This window comes from Nycticebus coucang, chromosome 2, assembly GCF_027406575.1.
Source record: "Nycticebus coucang isolate mNycCou1 chromosome 2, mNycCou1.pri, whole genome shotgun sequence".
Classification (NCBI taxonomy): Eukaryota; Metazoa; Chordata; class Mammalia; order Primates; family Lorisidae; genus Nycticebus; species Nycticebus coucang.
Window position 1 is genome coordinate 177,133,493 of NC_069781.1, and position 24,595 is coordinate 177,158,087.

Sequence of the window (24,595 nt, forward strand, 5' to 3'; positions counted from 1 at the left end):
GGGCAACCTTGTGTCTGTTGAAATAAAATTGAGATGATGCTGGTTGCTCACTTATCTACTTAGTTGGAAAAAATGGATTTCAAGATTCCGGATTTTAAAACTTTGAAAAGTCAACTCAACATTTGTGTATAGCTGTTTCAGAAAGGCATCTAAAGTGTTCTCATATCCCAATATATGTTCAATGAAACTTGTCCTCTGTAAGGACCTTTGCAACACCTAAATGCAAAGGTAAGAGGCTCCAAGCTCACTCAGATGCAGGGGAAACCCAGAAAGAATGTTCAGCTGGATGCTGAGCTTGGTGAAAGCTGGAATTAGTCTATCTGGGTTACTGCTTTCTTTGTCTTTCCAATTCCAATAGTGAGCACACAGTCAATGCTCAAAGCCATGTTTATTCTCTTGGTCATTACATAGTGGAGTGATTGGTTCCCAGGAAGAACTGTGGACTAGCTCCAAATGGATCCACTCTCTCCATCTCTCCTCCCCTATTACTCCTTGTGTCTCTTAAAATGATGTATTCATTGAGTGAGCCAATAAACATCAAGTGTTTATGGGTTCCCACTGGGGTTACCACTGAGCAGGGACTTGTTCTAGTCACTGTCTTGATTCCTAAGTGAAAAAACTCTAGTTTATAGTATCACTTTTGCAATATACATTTACATTCCATACAGATGCAACCCTTCTCTGGCTTGTTCAGAGGTGCATCCTTGGATGTGTCCTCTGCTAGGATAATGTCTGGCATACAGAAAGTGCTCATTACATATTTATTAACTAAATAAATAAATGAAATCGCCATGTTCTATGATGATGAAAAAACTCAGAAGACAGAAATAAAATTCACAATGATCTTGGTTACTTATAAAATATAAACATCAGAGTGAAACCAGGTCTAGGTAAGTGTTGGATAGTTATACACGGGTACAGGCCATACCCACAGCAGGGAAAAGCATTATATAGGAAGAAGGAGAGGACTGGGGACACCTGAGAGCTACCCTTTTGGCCAGATCCCTGGTTTCTGGTAGGGACTCAAGCTAAGAGACAGGCGATGACCTTACAATCCAGGGTTGGCACCTCCTGTCATCAGAGGCCTAACTCAGCTTTAATTGTGCAACTTTGCTGGGATTTCCAAGTAAGGAAGCAAGAAGGTGCTAAGAGGTTTGGGAAAAATTATCCAAACCAGAAGAGCTTCAAAAAATAATTTTCTAAAAAGGGCAGCAGTGTTAATCACTGAGACCAAGAGGATATGAGTAACTCCAAGATCAATATCCGGCCTGTCTGGATCATGGGCATGAGAAGGGAACAGTATGGTAGTCAGTGTTAGGAAAACCTCAAGTCAGACAGGTGCACGTGTGCTTTAGGAAGAAATTTATCCAAGTTGAGAAGAGGGCTGCAGGACACACTGTCCAGCCTGAATTAGCCGAGGGGTCCATTTTGCAGCCCATGGGATGGATGCAGGTCCAAGGTCCATTCAACAGCATCAAGCTGAAGGCGCATTAGGCAAATCTCCTTATGCACACATCTCTGGAAAAGGAAGGCTGGGTGCGGTGGCTGAATGAACCACTAGCTACTCGGGAGTCTGAGCTAGGAAGATCACTGGAGGACAGGAGTTTGAGACCAGCCTACGCAACATAGTGAGACCCCCACCTCAAAACAACAAATAAATAAAAGGAGGGTTCCAGAGGAATCCATTTGACAAATATTTATTGAGATCTTTCCATATGCCTGGCACTGGGGATACAGCTATTGGAAAGAAACAAGTGCTATCTTCACCAAGTTTATAGTCCAGCAAGACAGACAAACAAGATATAGGGGAGCCTCTTCTCAGCCCTGCTACCAAACTCATCAATAGAGGAGGTGCTGCTGATTTTCTGTGATCTTTTTCCTCAAAACATGATCCCCAAAACGGGCTTTAACAGCATCACTCAGGAGCTTATAAGGAAAAAAAGAATCTCAGGCCTCACCTAAGCCCTCCTGAGTCAGATTCCACATTTTGACAAGATCCCAGGAGACCCAAATTCTCATTAAAGTTGGAGGTGCAGTGGTCTGCAAACTTTCCTTCCAGAGCAGGGTCTGTGGTGTATACTGCCAGTGCACCGGGGCTGTCACTTCCTGCCACAGATGTCCTCAGAGAGAAGAAGGTTACATCAGATTCAGCAAAGAACAGGCAAAGGGAAAGCAAAGTGTATTCTCAGGAGCTCCTGGAAATAATTACCGTTCTCTTAATAATAAATGAATAGGCTGCAGTCCCAGAACACATTGAGAACAAAGCAAAACATGTCAATATAAAATCCAGCAAATAAAACAATCAATTAAAAATAGATTTCTCTAAATGGTTTGCCTGGTTGGGCTGAGTGCCCCACCCCCAGACTCCCATAGAATATTGTACTTATTCCTGCCTCAGCCCTTACTCTTTGATATTGAACTTGTCTGTTTGAGTCTATTTCCCATTTGACAGTAAGTTCTTTGAGGACCCCTTTTCCTGACAAGACAAGGGAAAGATCCTATCCCTGAAAAGAAGGATTAGAAGCAGTTGAAAAACACTGAAAGAACTGTTCTCTGTATGAAATATCATCTAAAGAAGAGTAAGGTGCATAGTTCCAAATTCCTTCACAAATACAGAATAAAAGGCCCACTCTCTATCCAATGTCCTAATCCCATCCCCCCATCCTCCTCTTGGAATGTGCTAGACAATGACAGCAGAAGATACTCATTAATCTACACTTTTCAGTGGTGCATTCCCTGAGCTCACCCATACAATTTGCTACAGTGGACAGGACAGAGGAAAACTCAGTGCAAGCAGAAGCTTAAAGAACCATTTCCATTTCCTCTCTCTCGTTTCATGTCATCAGCACAAAAACAAGCCTGGATGTGCCCGGTGGAGGATGAGAAAACACGCAGAGCAGAGTCTGGATCAGGTAGCACAGCCCAGGTAGGATCAGCCAGGCTGCCTAACCAACTTCCACTTGGCCACGGAGAAATCGGTAGGCTGGACCAAGCCCAGTTCAGTCTGTTAGAATGGACAAAACTATCCATCTATGCATCTGAACATACACAGCTGAATTAATGCTTGTCACTTGAAACCAATGGGTGTGGGGTCATTTTGTTACACAGCAATAGCCAACTGCTGCAACACCAGTAGAAGCTTCCATTCAGAGAGCATCTAATTCCTTAAAACCAAACAAACCAAAAAAAAAGAAAGAAAAACAAAAACCTCTTTGCATTTTTAACTCCCTGCCACTGTGAAATGAGATTTAGGTATGAGTCAGGTAAAGAAGAAAAAAAATTGTATAAACAGACCCTGGCTGTCCAAATGCTCACATTTTGGTGATACTTATAAGGTCACTTAGAAATAACTTTGAGTCAAGAAATGATTCCCAGAGGCTATTAATACCAGGAGCATTTTTAGGGTCAGTCTTGCTTCTTATGGTGAACAGAGGGAAACAGCAAGTTAAAGTTTATGTGAATATGAGGAATAGAAACCCAATTGAACTAGTTTAAACAATTAAAGGAGTAAATTAATTAAAGATGCATTCGTCAGGACTTTTTGTACTTGTAAAGGACAGAAATCAAACTCAAACCAAAAGTAAGGCTTATGTAGGCTGATGTGACTGAGCAGTCATCTAAAGATGTTCTGGAGGGTGACGCCTGTGGCTCAAAGGAGTAGGGTGCCGGCCCCATATACCAGAGGTTGTTGGTTCAAACCCAGCCCCAGCCAAAAACTGTAATAAATAAATAAATAAAGATGTTCCGATTTGAGATAAGACTGATTGATTCAATGTTGTCTGTGCCATTTTTGCCATTAGCACATGCCTCTTTCAAGCATCTGGGAAAGATTTACGTGTAGCAGTACCTGATCTAGACCCTCTGACTCAGGGTCCCTGAAAGAGAGTACTTATTCACAGTAGTTCTGGATGTCAAGGCCAAGGGAGACATTTATTGGTTCAACTTGACCCACTCATCAATGAATCAACCAGAAAGCTAGTGGACTCTGACTGTCTCAGTGGCAAGGACAGCCCCTCTCATTTGAACCACTTAGAATGGAAGGGAACATTTTCCCGAATAGGTTGTGTGCATGAGAATAATTCATCCTAACTGCTGCAGGATCTCACAGAATTCAGGGCATAGTCGAACAGGTTAGCAGCCCAGATGGACACCATGGACATAACTCAGCTCCCCAAATTCCAGGCTCCACGTCGCTCATTTCAAATTTCAAATATTCTAAACCTAATTGTCCTGCCACAGCAGAGCAGGTGTGCACCACAGTCCCCTCTTCTGTCCACGGCAAGCAGAACGTGTGGGGTCCTGGCTGCTCTGGGCTGGGAACATTGTGCACATGTCCCCCGAAAGCTGGCATCACCACCTCTGCTGTCTTTCCTCTCTCCCCTCACTGCTCTCCACTGTTCTGTTCCCGTACATACAATAGGGTAGACAATATTTGCAAGCGGAAGATTTATTTTAAAGGCATGGCACCACTGTAATTTTATTTTCCTCTTATGTCTCTTTTGCCTTCACATAAATATAATTCATGTCATGGAATGGGTGGGGGGATGAGGAGAAGGGAAATACCCCCAAATGAATGAATAGCTGATACGCTCGGGAGCTCTGTTGCTAATCAGCTGTGTGACTGTCTACAAGTACTTCACTTCTCTGAGCATCCATTTTCTGAGCTATTAAATTTGCAGCAGAGATTGCAAACTCTACCTTGGTTAGTGGCTCTGAAGAGTCTGTAAAGCTGCAGATGAAGGCACATTCTAATTCAATGACATGACTGTCGCTGGCACTGCTGCTCACTGCAAACAGCAACAACATATGACGTGGGGCTCAGCCTTCCAAAAGGCTCACCTAGGCCAGGGTGGTGGCTCACACCTGTAATTCTAGCACTCTGGGAGGCAAGAGGCAGGTACACTGCTTGAGCTCAGGAGTTTGAGACCAGCCTGAGCAAGAGTGAGGCCCCAGATGTACTATAAGTAGAAAAACTAGCCCGACATGGGGGCAGGCACCTGTAGTCTCAGCTACTTGGGAGGCTGAGGCAAGAAGATGGCTTGAGCCAGGGAGTTTGAGGTTGCTGTGAGCTGTGATGACACCAGACACTGTACCCAGGGTGACTGCATAAGACTCTGTCTCAAAGGAAAAAAAAAAAAAAAGGCTCAGTTTGGTTAATAATAAAACGAGCCAGGGAAGCCAAGCATCCCTTTCAGTGGGCAGAAGTCTGACAAGCTGGCTGTGCTTCTCCGTGTGTAAGTCTGATCTCTGCCTCCTTCTCTATCCCCATCGCTGTCTCCAGCTGCCCTGTTTTCTCCTTCTGTGCTGTGCTATTTGTCTTCCATCCTCCCTCAGTGTCCTATTCTGTCCCACCTCCACAGACCCCTGCTAGTCCCCTTTCTTCTCCTACTTACATTCCCTAAGCGGCTTTGGCACTCCCAAGTTAGATGCCCCTCCGCCAGCTCATTTCTGCCACCCAAGCCGGCCTGCCTTGGGCTTCCTTTTCCTTGTCACAAACAGCTGTGTCCTGTCTTGACAGCTTAAACAAACAAATTAAAAAATAAATAAATAAATAAAAGAAAAAGGCAGCTCCTGCCAACCTCTGGATGTATAAGCCAACCCAGCCCAGCTGATCCCCTGGGAGGGGGCGGCTTCACCAAGCTTGCCAAACCTGAGCCCAGTGGGTGTGGGCACAAAAGCACCCAAGGGGTCACCAGGCTGCTGTCATCCAGCCAAAGCCCCTGTCCGCCCCCCACCAGAAACCTGAGCAGCAGAGATGCTAAAGCAGGCACCCTTTGTCAGCAGTGGCTGGTGGGGGAGTTTCCAAGCTTGGCTCCTGATGAAACTGAAAAGGTTGAATCATTAAATGCTTAGAGAATGTGAGGCTGGCACCCGGCCCTGTGTTTTCTGTAATATCAATTATTCCCGGAGAACACTGCTGGTGGTGGGCTGGGAGGTGCCCAGCAAGAGAGAAGCATCGCCAGCTCAGGGTGAGGGACTGCGTGGGGGGAGTCCTGGGAAAGGCTTAGGGAGGGACAGACGGGAAGGGGACACACCATCTAGAGGGGCAGGTAGTACACACAACAGCTGTCCACTACGCCTCTATAACTGATCAGACAGACAGCCAAGAAGCACCTAGTCTGTGCACAGGGCTTGTGTGTAAATTACTAGGCTGTCCTCACATCCCTGGGTAGAAAGCATAATTACTATTTCTGTCCCAGGAAATTTTGGCCCGAGCACACCCTCCATTCCATTTGCCTACACAAGGCTGGGAATCTGCTGGTCAGCCCTCCCCTGGGAACCCCAGAATTCTACCTCCAATCACCTTCCTGCCATCCGTTGTGTCTCAAAGGGACTTGAGACTCCACATGCCTAAGATTAAACACAAGTTCTCAAGACCCCAAAACCTGGTTCCTCCTCTCTCTCTGGAAACTTTCTCTCCCACCCATTACAAACTTTCGCAGGAGGTGGCCAACATGTAGAGAATATTTTGTCAATATTTTGTAAAATTATGTAATGAATATTTTCTAAATGAAGGTACACTTACCTATAATTTCCTGTATTCCCTGTGTATGATGACTTCATGGGCAACTTTTGGGACACCCTGTCTATATAAATAAAAGGCGTATCATCTTTTCCCTGGTTTTACGCTACAGGTAGTACAGTAATCATACAGGTCTGCACACTACCCCCGTTTTGTACTCCGCCACACGCCTTAGTGGCCGTGCCGTTTCAGCCGTGATGCCTCATTTTCTACAGTGCTACGTATTTACTCCATCCTAAGCACGTGCCATAATTTATCTAAACTCGTCCCTCAACAAAATCCTCTGCCCTTCCGTTGCCCGCAACCGAGTCCTCCAATCAACACCACCTCCTAAACGTTTCTGCCGAGTGCCCATGACCTTGACATCATCATGGCCGCCTCCACTCAGAGGTAAAAGCTCTTGGTCGGGCTCCTGCCTGGAGGAAGGCAACAGATTCTCACGGATCCCTCCCACCAGCTCTCCACGTGGCCACTGTGATCAAGGCAACCCCTGCCTTCTCAGAACCTTTAACTGGCTTCAAAAATGAGGCTCCAGGAATCTTTGAAAAGCCCTCAGAAGCCACCCTCAGGCCCAGGCCACCTTCTTCTCTGCTCCAGTCACTGAGTCTATTTCCTAAAAATCCCACGCTCTTTATTTTCATGTTACTCCTTCTATGTGGAAGACTCTGCGCACGCTCCGATTCCATCCTCTGGCCTTACTTTATTTTGCATGTAACTTCTGCATAAGCAGTACATTCACATGATGAATAAAGCAAAACTCTCAAAGTCCCGACAGCATAAATTCTCCATCCCACTCTGTCCCGGTACACCCAGCCCCTCCCTACCTTCAGGTACTTCTTTTTTTAAAATTTTATTTTATTTTTGCAGTTTCAGGGGGCTGGGTTTGCACCCACCACCTCCGGTATACAGAGCTGGCACCCTACTCCTTGAGCCACAGGTGCCGCTCTACCTTCATGTACTTTAAGAGACTTTTAAAGCACAGGCAAGCACATATGCATACATGTTATCTTCTCCCTGGTTTTACAGAGAGGCTCACCCCATGTACACACAGGTCTGCACCTTGTTGCCTCTTTCTGCTTAGCATACACCTAAGCTACTGTCCCATGTCAGTGCACAAATGGACACCTCATTTTCACGGCTATATTGTGTTCCACTCTATGGGTAGCTCATAATTCACATAAATCCTTCCCAAAGAGATACTCAGATTCTCTTTCCTTTTTTTATTTCGGATGATACTGCAGCAAATAACATTACCCATTTTATTGCAGGCAAATATAAATATAGGAAAAAATTCATGTGGAGGAATATCTAGGTATAAATATTTATGTATTTTCAGTTGTGATAGGTGTTGCCTTCTGTAAGGATTTCAAATGACACTCTTGCTTATCAGAGCATGTTTTCTATCACCCTACCAACAGATTGTTTTCTGTCTCAATCTGCTAGGTGAAAATGGATTCTACCCACTATTTTTAAATGCTATACAGACTTGGTAGTCAGCCACTGTGATGCCTGCACAGGACGATATTTAAACAGCTTGGAGGGGATGCAAATGGAGCTGCCCATGACCAGAGGCAGCTGGACTGGGGGGTACCAGGACCTGGATATGCCCTGGCCAAAGACATTAACGTCCCAGCAAACCTGTCTCCTATCCCTGTCAGAAAACTCCAGTTTTATGGGGGAAAAATGGGTTTTATTCCACTTTTGTTGTTTAAAAACAGGTCCTTAATCTAATGAACATAAAGACATATTTGGGAGCAGATGAATTAGCTGGAGTCACAAAAGAACAGAGGAGAAAAAGAAAGTGAGACAGGGCGGCACCTATGTCTCAGTGGGTAGGGCACCAGCCCCACATAGCCAGGGTGGCGGGTTAGAAGCTGGCTCCGGCCAAACTGCAACAAAAAAATAGCCAGGCGTTGTGGGGGGCGCCTGTAGTCCCAGCTACTCGGGAGGCTAAGGCAAGAGAATAGCCTAAGCCCAGGTGTTGGAAGTTGCTGTGAGCTGTGACACCATAGCACTCTACCGAGGGTGATAAGGTGAGATTCTGTCTCAAAGAAAAAAAAAAAAAATAGAAAGTGAAAGAGACAGTTAGACCTGAGCTTCAAAGAGCAAAACCTTCCCTGAACTCTGTGGACACAGGTGCAGCCCAACGCTCAGCCTCTCAATAGCACAGCTGTGGTTTCAGACACACGCAGGGGAGACGTCTGGGGGTTAGAGAAAAGCAGCTCATAGACTAGAGATTCAGAAAGTTCTAGAACAAACCTTATTTCTATCACTAGCTGTGCAGCCTTATGGAAGTGTCTTGACCTCTCTGGGAGACTCAGTTTCTTCCTTTGTAATATAGCAGACGGTAATTTCATACCATCATTAGGAGAATTAGATAAACTCGCATGCCCAGCGCTGTGCCTACTACACTAGAAACAGTAATGAATATTAGTGTTTATATTTTGTCACAATAATTCTATTGTAATCACAATGACTCTTATCATTACTATTACTGCTGTACGGCATCAGAATGCAAGAATTAGCACAGCTTACTCATCAGTATTCAGACGGGTCAGACATAACTGGGTCCTTCCCAGGGTCTGACTTCCCTACAGTCATTTTCATTCCATTTTCCTACTTAATGGATGTTGGGGGAGTGGGGGCGGGGCGAGGGGGGATCACAGGAAACTCACCTGATTTTTACAAAAATAATATGAAGTCGTATAAAGAGCACTTAGCACCCAAGAGACTGCTCAGTGGGTCAGAGCTATCATTTTAAACCCTGGTATTTGGCAGAAAGCTAGGCCCAGAGGAGGGGTTAGAAAATGTTTTTCATTTGTTAGAGTTCTTCTGATTTTCTGTGGGCAACTTGGATGTAGACACACCTGCCCAGAGAGTGAGATCGGCAACTTTCCTGAGAACTCAGGCTGATGATGCTTTAGGCCAAGTAGAATCTGCAGCTGGGCCCTCAGCAACCCCCATGAGCTCCACCAGTCCGAGCTCTAATTCACTCTGAAAGGGCTTCAGCACCACCCCTGTGAGGTCCTTAAATGTTTTATGAGCTCCCTGAAATGCTCAGATAATTAAAAACACTTTCTTAATTTAATAGCTTGGCTTAATGAAACTGGGACTTGATGTTTTATTTGGAAGAGAGTGAACATCCCTAGTCACACTTATTAATATTTTTAAGAGTATGCCCGTTTGTATCCAGGGATTGAGGGCAATCACTGCTTCAAGGGCGGAAATGGTCTTTCCCGAGTCTCTGACAAGTCTTCGGGCTTATTAGAGCTCATTACATCCAGGAAGCCTGAAGACCTAAATTAGCAATCATCGCATATGACGCAGCAGGCTATTATGAAGGAGGCTATTATTATAGAAACATGGAATTATCAATTAAAAAGCAGTGCACCCAGGCCCCAAAGGTCCAACAGAACACCTGTGCCATGCAGGCTGTCACTTTAAAGGCAAGCTGGAGAACTTACACTCCTCAGAGACCAACTCTTTCCATCAAGTCAAAGAAACATGATCCTCTTTGGGGTGTGGGGGAGGACCCATATTTCAAACAGGTTGACTATAAACCCAACTGGTTTGGAGGTACCAGTGAGAGGCAAGGATTCCAGACTGTAGTGGACAACTGGACTCCAGACACCGGACATTGTTTAGAGGGTCCAACACTTTTATAAGGCTTTGTACAACCACTAGAACTCTCTGTGAAAATAGAATCGATCTATGTCGGTGTTGTGGACTGTAATAGCAACTAGCCAAATGTGGCTATGGGCACTTGGAATGTGGTTAGTGCAGCCAGGCCTGGGGGCTCACATCTGTAATCCTAGCACTCTGGGAGGACAAGGCAGGTGGATTGCTTGAGTTCAGGAGTTGAAGACCAGCCTGAGCAAGAGTGAGACCCCGTCACTACTAAAAATACAAAAAACTAGCCAGGTATTGTGGTGGGCACCTGTATTCAAAGCTACTTGGGAGGCTGAGTCAGACTGTCTCTTGAACCCAAGAGTTTGAGGTTGCTGTGATTATGATGCCATGGCATTCAACCCCAGGATGACAGAGTGAGACTGTCTCAAAAACAAATTTAAAATAATGTGGCTAGATAAACTGAGAAACAAAATATTTAATTTTATTTACATTTAAGTAATCTAAATTGAAAATGTGCCTAGAGGCTGCTGTTCCAGGCAGTGCAGTTGCAGAGAGACTACTGCAAAAATTGTTGGCTCTCACCTTGCATGTGATGAAGAGCTGTTGGGGAAACTGCAAGAAACAACTCTAGGAGCTGCCTGAGCTTATTAAAGCTCACTCCAGCTGCTCTGTGGACAGCAAATCACAGGACGAGGCCAGTGAGGAAGATCTCCCCATCACCCCGCAGGATACACAGATGGCATGATGGAAGGGACAGTGTTTGGTCTTCTTCTCCATCCCCAGAACCTGAAGCATAGTCGGTGTTTAATGGTATCTGGGGGAGCTGAATTGAATCAATGGGTTCATTATTGGCTCATTTTCTTTGTGTCTTCCCTACATTCTATGGCTTTGCAGATGAGAATTTCACTATGTCTAAATATCATTTGATACCATCAGTAGATCCCAAAGTTTATTCCACAGACAAGGGCTCCATGGACTTCCGATGGGTACCAAACCAGTAAAAACACAGACACAAGCAAGTTCTATGACCAAGAAAGTTTGGGAAATGCCAGCTTAAGAAAAATAATATATTTTCTTCCTAAAGAAAATATCAATGCCTTTAATATGTTAATATAAATTGCATGGCTCCGACAATGGGCTACCACATATTTTCCAGCTGTGTTTGCCAGTAGACCCCTGTGTTTTACTTTGGTTGAGCATTTGGCCCAGTGGCTGCTGGGCAGAGCTTTCCTTAGGAAATGTATTTGATTGCTGAGTCATAGAAAGAGAAGGCTGAACACAGGGTGCCACCCCAGACATCATCTAAGGTATCACCCTGCTGTGTTTTCTCTGTAGGATTTAACACCATCGCAAACCATCGTCTTCATTTGTGTTGGCCTGCTTATTGGACTACATCGTCTGCTAGCAAGAGACCCAAGAGAGTTGAGGGGTCTTGTCTATCTGCTCCCAGATATACTCCATCCTCAGCACAGTGGAAGGTGCCAATACACACAGTCAATGAAAAAATGACCTGCAATCCATGAGGACCAAAGTGGTCCTAGGATTCCATGGGACAACCTTCCCCAAGCTCTGATAATCTGGCCCAATTCCTACCTTCCAGCTTCTCACTGTGAGTCCAGGATTAAATGTAGACACTTGAGAAACAAAGTGGTGATAAAAGATACAACAGGACAATTGCTGATCCCAGATAAAGGCTTTGGGAATCCAGTCCTCAGAACTCCTTGGGCCCAGATACTTCAGGAGAGTCTTAAAGTACCCCAGTCCAGTCTTAGTGCTGAGGGTTAGAATACTGCAGAGAGGCTGGACGAGGCATGCCAATGGTGTTTGCCCAGCACAAAGCTAGGAATGTGCACGGCAGACAGAGATCAGTCCCCATGATGTGGTGTGTTATAACACAGAATAGGTCAAAGGGGGTGTGAGGTAGCAGAAGGGACAATATGTCTAACGCCTAACATCAGGTGACTACATGCACTGGGCATCTGACCAGGATCATCAATCTCATTTAACTCTCCCGAAACACAAGGGATAGATACCGTCGTCTTTCTTTGGATGAGGAATCTTGATCTGCATTAGGAGTTAGACAGTCCTAACAACCATGCACTGTTGCCCACTCAGATAATTATGTGTCCTGAGTGCTGCAGCATAGAGGATAGATACTGAAAAGGCCCAAAGTTGGGACAGCACAGGTGCAAGGACCTCTCTGTGCTTGGCAGGGATGTGGGGAGTTCAGGGAGAAAGTCATGTTTGAACAGGTTGGTAAGAAAGGATCCACCTCTTCTCTTAAAAAGTGGGATGGAAGAGAGGCTAGGATAAGCAGAGAGCACGGCACGGGTACAGGCAGGGAAGCACAGGTGTTCAGAACCACAGGGGAAGACCCATCTCTCTCTCAACTCCTATCTGAGGGAATGTTTGAATATTCAAATCCTTTGACAAAGCAGTGACTGCTTTCCTCTCTGGGGTCATAAAAAAATTATTTCTTCAGAGTGTCCTGGCAACAAAAAGCCCATTAAAGCCCTGAGAGTTGGTGACTGAACACACAAAAGCCAGAGCCTTCTGAGGCTACAACTCAACTCTTCTGGTCCCTTCTCTTCATTGATTGTATTTAATTGGAAGAAGTGGCCATGGGTAAAGTGACTGTGAGAGCAAGTATCTAGCTTAGAGTGGACCCAATAATAATTATTGACTGTATGTTCTATAACAAGCCGTGTAATTTATTGCTCGGGCTCTGCTTCCTGGGCCTCATATCAATACCACTCACGTGCAGTGATCGTATGGGAATAATGTTACACACCAAGCACAGACTTATTTAATATGTTATCCCTTACATTCACTTCCAGTGCAGTATATTAGCTGTAATAAGGAGACCAAGTACCCCTGGTCAGAACAAAAGATGGCAGAGGGTTGGGGAGAAAGGCAGAGCCTTAACTGCCCTGTCTTTGGATACTGTTTCTCCCACTTGTTGACACTCCTTGGCTTTATTTTTCCATCTCTAAAATGTGAGCACTGTCTTTCAGGGTTGCTGGGAAAATAAAAACTAATAATGCATGTCAAGAATCTGCCTCAAATGCAGCACTCAGGAAGCATTCAATATATTCTTGTTTCCGTTAAACCTTTAGATTTTTATGTCCTTGTGCCTGGGGCTGGGTCATCCTTGTTCCTTCTTGAGGGACATTCTGCTCTGTCTGGACAAGATGAAGGATACATAGATGGAGAAGATGTACCTTTGGCTGTAGGGGGATTATGGTTTAGCTGTTATGCAGACTTGATGGAACCAGAGAGGAAGAGGACAGTCCTCATTCAAAATAGTCTTTGAGGGTTGTCATAGTGCTGAAGTATTCAAGTGATTGAGTGGTGGAAGTTCTTATAGGATCACTAGAATGTGTGTTGGTGAAAAGGCGAAGTGAACACTGTGAGCAAAGATCCCAAGTTGAGGTGGTCTTCAGATTATTAAGACTATTTAACTATTAAACTTATTAATATTCAAACATTACTGCAAAGTCAGCTCCAAAAAAATCTGGGAGAGCAGAGAATTTGGAAATGTAAACTTGTGATTCCTCAGGCATCAAGGTGGTGTTTTGTTGCTCTCTTTGAAACTCCCTCAATTGCAGATGCATGCACATGGCTCTCTGAGAGGAGGCAATTAACCTTTGCATCTTCACATGAACATTAGTCATTTTAATGAGGCAAAACCTAAGCATGCTCCCGTGGCTTCATTTCAAAGTGATGCTCCAGCCCACACTGGGGAAAGGGAAGTTACCCCCAAGCTACTAATCATTTCAATGTTTCTCAATGCCCCCAAAGACCTGTCTGCCTTTAGAAAAATTGTGCCTGATTTTTTATGACAAAGTACATGTGGAAGTTACTCATATCATGACTTTATCTTCTTTCATGGTTTTCTGTGACTCCAAGAAGAATGTGTGCTGGAACAGAGAAGCCATCAAGTGCTTCTGTGGTTTGGGTTTTACTGAATACAATGCTTAGTGAGAAACCACTCTGAGAAGATGAGGTTGCAGAGACCAATTTATATGGGACATGAGCAGTAAAATATCTTTAAGTCATAATCAGCTTATACAGAATGACTGCGAAGTGGAAGCAAGAGCTGTTGTTTTTTTTCCACCCAAGCTTTTTTCAGACACCCATGCCAGCTAAATCCAGGTCTATTTTTCTTGTTTGGGAGAGTCTCTTAACAGGACATCACCCAACGACTCACTCTTATGACTGCTCTTTGGAACCAATCAACCTCTATCCTTCCTATCCATTCTTGTTTAGTTAGGGGTGTAATAAATGGCCACATAGACAATTATCACTGCTGCCTATATTTTTCACAAACAAAATCAGTTCTGTGACATCACTCTTTTCTAAGGCTTGAATGATCAAGACATTTCGAAAAATTCTAATGCCAGCCACTGTAATACACATTCTGGACAGAAAAGTCCCATCAAGGGTTCAAAACACATTATGAATACGCTACTATATGCAAGTCCCTCTCTTGGGGATGCAAAAATTAAGCAAGGGTTTTTGGTTTAAGAAGTTCAGTGTGTTAAATCACAAGACATATCTCCCATGTCCTCCACTGACCCAGTTAGAGAATATTTATTGTTAAATGATTTGAAAACAGATGTGAAATTATTGAATTCCACTGTGAAGCCTCAGGACAATCACCTGATTCCCCCCCCTCCACCCCCGCTTTCCCATCTGGTAAACACCCAGTCACTTATCCTTTAAGAAGGAACTCAAAGTATCCAATGTATGCAATACTAATATAAAATCAATAGACAGACAACTACACTCCCACGTGAGAGAAAAACACAATTAAATACAAGTGGAGGGAAGGGGAAAGGGAGAGGAGAAGAGGGAGAAGAGAGAGAGGAGAAGAGGGAGAGGAAAAGAGGGAGAGGAAAAGAGGGAGAGGAAAAAAGGGAGAGGTGAAAGGAAAAGAGGGGGAGGAGAGAGGAAAAAGGAGAGAGCAGAAGGGAAGGGAGAGGAGTAGAGAGAGGAGTAGAGAGGGGAGAAGGGAAGGGAGAGGAGTGGAGAGGGGAGAAGGGAAGGGACAGGGGAGAAGGAAAGGAAGAAGGAGAGGGGAGAAGGAAAGGAAGAAGGAAAGGGAGAGGACTGGAGAGGAGAGAAGGGAGAGGACTGGAGAGGAGAGAGGAAAAGGGAGAGAAGGGGAGAAGTGAGAGGAGGGGAGGAGGGGAAGGAGGAGGAGGGGGAGGAGAGGAGAGAAGGGAAGGGAAGGGAGAGGAGAGGAGAGGAGAGGAAAGGGGAGAAGGGAAGGGAGAGGAGAGGAAAGGGGAGAAGGGAAGGGAGAGGAGAGGAAAGGGGAGAAGGGAAGGGAGAGGAGAGGGAAGGGAGAGGAGAGGAAAGGGGAGAAGGGAAGGGAGAGGAGAAAGGAAAGGAGTGGAGAAAGAGGAGAAGGTAAGGGAGAGGAGAGGAAAGGGGAGAAGGGAAGGGAGAGGAGAGGGAAGGGAGAGGAGAGGAAAGGGGAGAAGGGAAGGGAGAGGAGAAAGGAAGGGGAGAAGGGAAGGAAGGGGAGAAGGGAAGGAAGAGGAGAAGGGAAGGGAGAGGAGAAGGGAAGGGAGAGGAGAAAGGAAGGGGAGAAGGGAAGGGAGAGGAGAAAGGAAGGGGAGAAGGGAAGGGAGAGGAGAAAGGAAGGGGAGAAGGGAAGGGAGAGGAGAAAGGAAGGGGAGAAGGGAAGGGAGAGGAGAAAGGAAGGGGAGAAGGGAAGGGAGAGGAGAAAGGAAGGGGAGAAGGGAAGGGAGAGGAGAAAGGAAGAGAGAGGAGAGGAGAGGAAAGGGGAGAAGGAAAGGGACAGGAGAGCAAAGGGAGAGGAAAGGAAAGGGGAGAAGGAAAGGGAGAGGAGAAAGGGGAGAAGGGAAGGGAGAGGAGAGAAGGGAAGGGAAGGGAAGGGAAGGGAGAGGAGAGAAGAGAAGGGAAGGGAAGGGAAGGAAAAGGAAGGGAAGGGCAGGGAAGAGAAGAGAAAGGAAAGGAAGAAAAGGGAAGGAAAGAGAAGGGAAGGGAAGAAAAGGGAAGGAAAGAGAAGGGAAGGGAAGGGGAGATAAGGGAAGGGAGAGAAGGAAAGGGAAGGGAAGGGAGAAAAGAGGAGAAAAGGAGAAAGAAGGAGAGAGAAGGGGAGAGAAGGGGAAAGAAGGGAAGGGAAGGGAAGAAGACTGGCAAGTTTTTACATAATGGGAACTAAGGGTATACAGGACATCCCCTGGGTGAAGGGCTAAACTACAAGCCAACTTTGCCTAACAAATGCAAACAATGTAACCTAATCATCTGTACCTTCATATTAATCATAAATTAAAAAAAAAAAAAAAAGGAGCAGCTCAAAGATTTTACTCAGCTTGGATAGATCATAAGTCTTACTCCGTTATGTCACTGCCTTACTGAATGGCCTTAATCTCTCCATGGTAAACTATTTTATTGATGCGTCAGCACTCTACCAGATCTGAGAACCTTGAATGCTAGACCTCAACTTTCTCATTTCTACTCTCTTTATCTAGCTCAATGCATAGCAGAACACATACCTGCTACCAGAGTAAAATGAAAAAATGAGGTTGTTGTTTTGATACCACGTATGTATTTGTTCTTCTGAGTACAAATAGGTATTCATGTCCTTCTAATTCAGATTCTAATCCTTATTCAGGTCCAGCTTAAAACTCGTTGTTTTGGGCAGCGCCTGTGGCTCAAAGGAGTAGGGCACCAGTCCCATATACCGGAAGTGTGGGTTCAAACATGGCCCTGGCCCAAAACTGAAAAACAAACAAAAAAAGTATTGTTTCGATACTACTTTGACTATACCCACTCCATTTGGGTATTTATCCAAACTCCCAAAGAAGATACAAAGTAAGGCAAATCGTCCATATATATATATATAATACAATAGAAAGTCTGTAATTTGACTACCTAGGAGACCAAAACAAACTGGTCAACATATGGAGGTGGTCACCATAAGCAACTAGACCTACTGTACTGATATGTACATGTCCAGTCAATGAAAATTAAGTCAACTTGAGGTGGTCAACTATGGAGCTTCTCCTATATATGCCTCTTTCCTTTGTTGTTGCTCATTTATCTATCCTATCTCTTTGAAGCAATGTTCTCCTTACCGCTAAACCTATTGGTGTTATTCTTATTCTTTTATCCAATGAACCCATCTTCTATTTTACCTGATGTAAGTGTAGCTATTCCTGCTCTCCTCTGGTTTCCATTAGCATAGATTATCTTTCTATCCCTTCACTTTCCATCTATGTGTGTCCTTACAGGTGAAGCGAGTCGCTTGTAAGTGGCATATAGTTGGGTCTTAATTTTTATTCAGACTTTCCATGCCTTTTGATTAGAAAATTTAGTCCATTTACATTTAAGGTAATTACTAATAAAGACTGACAATTGGTTGTTCTAGTCCTTTTGTAGATCCTTTAAATCAAGCCACGTTCTAAACTTCTGTTTATTTGCTTGCTTGAAAGTCAAACTGTGTTTATTAAATAAACACAGGCAGTCCCTAAGTTACAAACATCTAACTGAAGTACAACCCACAGTTACAAATGGAGGCTATTCTGGATAATAAGTAAATGTATCTGGTCCAAGCTACATACAAATTCAACTTTAGAGCAAACCTACAAAACCTATATTGTTTGTAACCCAGGGACCGCCTTCAGCGGGGATAACCAAGATTATTGCTCTGGATTCATAAAATTCCAATCCTAACAGAGGAAATTGGCATGTTTTCTTAGACTGTGCCACCTTTTCACACATAAATGTATGAGCTCTTTGTGTTTGAAATATTAAAAATGGTTTTATAGTTGCTAATGTTTTTCAAACCTCTAAAAGTGTGCATACAATGCATATGCAACCATAACTTAGTAATCATGAATAACAGTGATTGCCTGAGTAATCATGAATAACAATAATCGTAAGTAATGTGACTATCCATCAACCACACGCCTGGCACTTTTCTTGTCCCAGTTGGGCCACTTACAATGTAATCTGAGAAAAGTCATATGTTTCTCTGTGTCTCAGTGTCCTATGTATGAAGACAGTATTCTCTTTCAAGAGTTATAGTTAAGATGCACCACAGGTGCTTTGGCAAATGTGGAATGTAAATATCTTGGCAAAGTAACTAAGAAAATGCCAGGAGGGCTATGTCAACTAATGAGATGAAAATGTGTCAAATATTCTATGAACCAAGTGTATGGTGCCCCATGATCATATTGATGTACACAGCTATGATTTAATAAAAAAAAAAAAAAAAAAAGAGTTACAGTTAAGGAGATAATGAATAGACTCATTACCTAAAGGACCCGGCACACACTTTGGTGCATGATCCTGTCCAGTCATAGTTAAGTTCGTATGGTTCAGATTTTCTTTAGCCTTCTCTTTTTTCTACGGCTTTGCTGCACCTATGGCATTTCAGAGTGTGCAGAACTAGATTTTAAATAAAAAATTTAATAGGATTGCGTGGTTAGAAGAAGGAAGAATTAAGGCAGGTAACTTGTGAGTTTCCATAAATCATGTAGATTTTAATTGGAGGCAGTGGTGTTTTCTAGCTGGAGGATAAGAAGAGGAGGCAGTTCATTACAGGACTATGTCAGCCCTGATCTGGCGGTATTGAGAACTTGGAGAGGAGGCCAACTGAGACTGAGCATCCTTTACTTAGTCTTAAGTAAATCAATTAGCTGTTGATGAAGGCTCATGAGGAATCTATCCCAGGCTGTGTTCATAAACAGGATTATTGGCTAAGGTGAAACTGCTAAGGTGAGTTTGGAGTGATTTTCCCAGTGAAATGCAATATATTCCAGCTCTTTCTTGGGATCACACTTACAGGGAAGGAATTAAAAATTCAACAGATTAATACTCCACCAATCTATGGTAGTAGAAGCACTAAGGGGAAAAGCTAGAGTCAACTTTTCTTTTTAATTCCAAGTCTCATGGCTATATAATAAATGGAATTTATAGTAGGCTCTAAAAAGTGATGAAACTCCATCTATTCTGCCTTTTACCCTCATGATAGTGTAGCTTCTCACCAGTCTTGTCCAACCTTGCCCCTTGCTCACTTCTTGCCTCCCTCTAGGAGGTCAGAAGCCCCTGGGTCACTGTTTTAACACTCTGCCTTGGATTGTTTTCAATCATCTCACAGCCTGTGAATTTCTTGGGTTAGAAGCTGCAGAAAGCAGTGGTAAACATGTTATGTAAGGAGCAAAGACATGAGGGAAATCCTTCCTTATGCACTGTTTGTTGAAAATCTAGGCCATGAACTTCATGTGATTCTAAAACGAGAATGTGATATAATGACACGTCAGGATGCACATAACACTGGTTACCACTATGAGTCTCCTGGGGTGACCCATTCCATTGAGAATAAAGATTTCTTTCCCAAGATTGCTCTGTCATTCTGTCTTCAAGCTACATGACCTCAAGTTTTTAGAGTTGGTTTTAATTTCATTTTATAGAAATATGGTCAGGACCTCCAGTACATTAAATATCTTTAGAGTCTTATTAATCCATTAAAATCTTTACTAATGTTTAACCTGTTTTAACATGGAACTAATTGCACCCACATCTGTGTCCTTAGGAATCATTATTTACAAGTTACCCAATAGGCCTGAGGAAACAGAAGCCTTTTTTAAAACCGTACATCTTCCGGGCAGACATGTATTATATTTATATAATGAAGTGGTTGTCTGACTAGCTGTATAACAACTCAGGTGTTTTTAAGTAAGTAGAAAAAATGTAGCAAGGAAACTTAATTCTGCTCCTGGAGATAAAGGTTGATAAATCTAGCCAAACATCTATTTTTTTTACAGTACATTAAGGGAACATTTGTATTTAGCACAGTCATAGATCTTCACATTATTGGGAAGTATGTTCTTAGATTGCTTTTTTGTCTTCAGAATTGCCTTAGGAAGACATTCTTTTGCTGAGAGTTCTATTGATATTATTCTGGGGGAGAAACCTGTGCCCAGACTTGATTTCAATTAATTAAGGACCACAAAATGGTATCCTTATGCCCCCCACTGCCAAAGGCTTTGGATGCAGATGAGGAGTTTTGCTTTTAGAAAAGTAGCCAAGATTTTTGAAACTGGATGATAAATACATACTTCATCAAAATTACTCTCTCAACTTTTGTGTACTTTGAAAATTTCTGTAATAAGTAGTCCTTTAAAGGGAGCTGGCAATCAAAGGGGGAAAGGATATCTTCGGGAAAAACAATGAAAATTTATTTCCCATACATAGATTAGCATTCACTATGTCCAAGACTGTGCACTAAGGAATAGATAAACTGTCCTCAAGAAATTGATTCTCCAGACCGTGATTTTCAACTAGTCTGCCATGGCATTCTGGCAAACCATGAGAGGATTTTACGTGTGCCATGAAAAATTTTTAAAGGTCATTAATTATTCTCAAAAGAAGTTCAAAACACAGTAAGTATATTCTTTTTCCTTACTTTTTTTTTTTTTATCAACATAATTTAAGTGTGCCACAGAAGTTTAACTATAGGTTCAAATGGGCCATGAGATTAAAAAAAAAAAAAAAAAAAGGTTGAAAAACACTGCTGTGAACTAAGCGATAGATACTTTATATGGCCTTTTTTTGGAGTGGAGCCTTTAGGGAGTAATTAGGTATTCCCAAGAACGAAATTAGTTACCTAATAAGAGACAGAAGAGAGAGTCTCATTCACTCATAGTCTCTCTCTCCCCCACATTGAAGATACAGCAAGAAGGCAGCCATCTGCCAACCACGGAGAGATCCCTCACCTCTCACAAGCCATTGAGTCTGTTGGTGCCTTGATGCTGGATTGCCAGCCCCAGAACTATGAGAGATAAATATTTGTGGTTTAAGCCACCCACCTGTAATATTCTGTCACAGCAGCCTGAACTAACACAATACTGCAGATAGATCTGGAAATGACGCAGATCTGAGAAACAATTGGATGATACAACCAAATTGTGATAGAAACAAAGCTAAAGGGGTGATTTAAATTTGGGTCTCAAAATTTGTTAGAGAAAGTGATCATTGAATGAATGGTTATTAAAGGAGTATCATAGCAGCAATTCTCTGATTTCTTTTCTGAATGCATTTATGGTCGCTCATTCTTTACGAGGCTTTTGTTTCTAGTCCTTATCTTGAACATTGTTATTGTTATTAAATTTTAAGCCTATTTTGTGAAGGCAAAAAATGGAAACCTAAGAAACACATGTATATGTAAAAATAAAAAATAGTAAATAAATAAATAAAAGACTATCATAGCTTTAAAGTTTCACGGAAGGTATACTAGTCCACAGAATAATAATAATAATAATATAGATAAATAGATATATAGAGCATGTTCCATGTTCTCTGGATCCTGCACAAAAAGTGTTCTGTCGTGATTTCAGGATTTGTTATTAGAATTCAGAGCGAAGTGAGTCTAGAAGGCTTAGCTAAAGGCATAGTATATCTAGAGCACTAAATCTCTAGATATGAGGCATACAAAATTTAACCTAGAGAATTAGAAACTCATTCAAGGAGTGGGCTAAAAGGCATGTGATATTGCCAGTTTGGTTTTAAGAGGTTAATGTTGTAGTAATGTGAAATATGAATTGAAGGAGACAGACATTGATGATATTTACATATACATATACTTAATGTATTCACTTCTTCAAGATCAGTGGTTCTCAACCTTCCTAATACCACAGCCCTTTAATACAGTTCCTGTGGGTTGTGACCCACAGGTTGAGAACTGCTGATTTAGATGTTAATATTACAGTATCTCTTGCTTTGAAAGTAAGCAATAGCCTCTTATCTGGTTTCTCTGTTTGTACTTTGACACTCCGTTCTGTCCCTCACCTTTGAACTATAACAGTGTGTAGGGAAGTATAACAACAAGAGCTCCCAGAGAATCATGACTTCTTTTGTCCATGATTCTCTGCAATGTGATTTTGTTGCCACATCAAGAAGTAGACTATTCTATCCCTGAATCTAAACTGCCTTTGTAACATGTTTTGACTGGCAGAATGTGATGTAAATGACATTGGTGGCATTTGACACTAAGCCTTCTGTAAAGCACGCTGTTAAAATAAGGGGCCTTGCAGCTTCTGCTTTTGCTCTCAAGGAGTGTTCAAGGTTAGCCTAATGAAGGATAAGAAACAGCATTAACAGAGAAACTCAGTCAACAGTTTGACAATCACCTCTAAGGATCAAGACTTATGACTAAAACCATCTGAGATCTTCCAGACAAGCTCCTAGATAACTGCACCCACATAACTAACCCCAGATTACAGCAGCAGAACCACCCAGCTGAGCCAAGCCAACACATAGACTCTTAAAAATACAAATTCTTATCTTAAACTACAAAGTTTTGCAATAGTTTACTATGCAGATATAAATAACTGATGTAGCAGTTGTATCATAAATGGAATAAATAAAATTCAAAGCATGTGGCATTGGCTTTGGGACCAGGTAGCAATCAGGAATTTGGGAAATAGTGAGGGGACTTTCAGAGGCTGAGAGAAGGATAACTATATTATACTGTGGTATAAATGTTGCCCAAAAGAAGTCAAATGTAATAACGTGAAAAATAAAAAACATATCAAATGAACTCAAAGATCTGGATAAATCTCAGTACAGGAGTTTAAAAGTGCCAGTTGATTTTACCAGCAATGTATGACAAGGTACAAAAATAGAAAGATAAAGTAAGGAAGAAACTTGCTCAGTTAAAAAATAAAACTTTCCTTCATTCCCATTTTCCTCACATCTGATTCCCATCTCCTCAGAATGGTAAAAATAATTCTATATTTCATGAAATAAACCCCGGATCCAAGAATTAAATCAAACTGTGACTCAGCAAATCCTAGTTAAGACCTTTTTTTTTGAGACGAAGTCTCACTATGTTACCCTCAGTAGAGTACTGTGGCATCACAGCTCAAAACAACCTCAAAAACTCTCGGGCTTAAGCCATTCTCTTGCCTCAGCCTCCCAAGTAGCTGGGACTACAGGTGCCTGCCACAATACCCAGCTGTTTTTTTGTTGTAGTTGTCATTGTTTAGCAGCCCAGAGCCAGGTTCGAACCCATCAGCCCTGGTGTATGCAGCTGTCACCCTAACCACTGAGCTATGGCCACCAAACCAGTTAACACTTCGGAAAGAATGAGGTTGTGAATGAAAATCTCCTCTATTAGAAGTGGCCTGGGCTAGGGTATAACATCAAAATGGTGCCTCAGAGTGAATCAGGAGATTTCAGATTCATTGGCTCTTTATTCTTATTATCATCCCTGAGATTTTTCTCACATTTATAGATGACGAAATTGGAGCACAGAGGAGGCTCCCCTTCCCCACCTCCAAGGGCTGTGTTGGAGCTGGAATTTGAACCAGACCTGACTCAGGTTGGTTGCCTTCTATTTAACATCATGACATCCCCCCACATTCATATCCCTTGAACCCAAAGCCCCTAATGCCTTCATTCAGTCTGGTGGTGCCACCTAAACGCCAGGCACTCTGCTGGACATTGGGGGAAATCATGTATATGTACACATAACATTTTCTGCTCACAAAGAATTTATACTCTAGCAGGGGAGATATATATATTCCCCAAGTAGTAAAGAATACCAGAGAAAGAAAAGAACCGAGACCAGCACTCAAAAGGAAAAAAAAAAAATCACTGTCCCAGGAGACTTTATAATGTAGATGCCTGACCTACAGATATTTACTAAACACCTACTCCCCACCAAACCCCACTGCACCTAGTAGTTACAGAGAGAATGTGTGATGATGAGCATGTCTGCCAGGAACTGGCTTTCTAGACTTAGAAAGAGTCATGTAAACATAGCAAGCCCACATATGAGCCATTCACAAACTCCCAGGCAGAGCAACTGGCCATTTGGAGACACAAATCTAAAACCAGAGAAAGGTTTCAGAGCCCGTTACCTCTAACAGGGCCTGCAAAAAAAAAAAAAAAAAAAAGCCTTCAATATGTATGTCAAGAGCCAGAGCATTGAAATGGTGGGTCTTAAACACCAAGAGCACTTCTAAGTTTGCAGCCCTATTGCAGAATGTTAGTGGAACCTTAATGTTATTAATTTTTTTTAAACTGTGTCTTAGGATTAATCTTCATTGCCATGGACCAGTTGTGCATTTCTAAATTAATGTGTATCAACATCTCTTGGCTTTAAAAATAAAATTAAATTCTGGGATTAAAAGAAAATCTCCATCCAGACTAGGAAGGAATAGAGAGAGAGAAAACTGAATTTTGTCTCAATGTATTTTAAGGGGAGAAATCCAGCACCCTGTCCCTCTCTGCGACCCCCGATGGCCAATGGGAAGTACTAAGTCTAGCTGGGTATGACAGAGGTCCTCAGATTTGCAATGGGGGCACCCAGTCTCATTGGGTGGTGAGAGTCAAGTTCAAGAACTCCTCCTCGGTTGGAAAGAGTTCATTTTAACCAAAGAAGCTAGGGGTTGATGG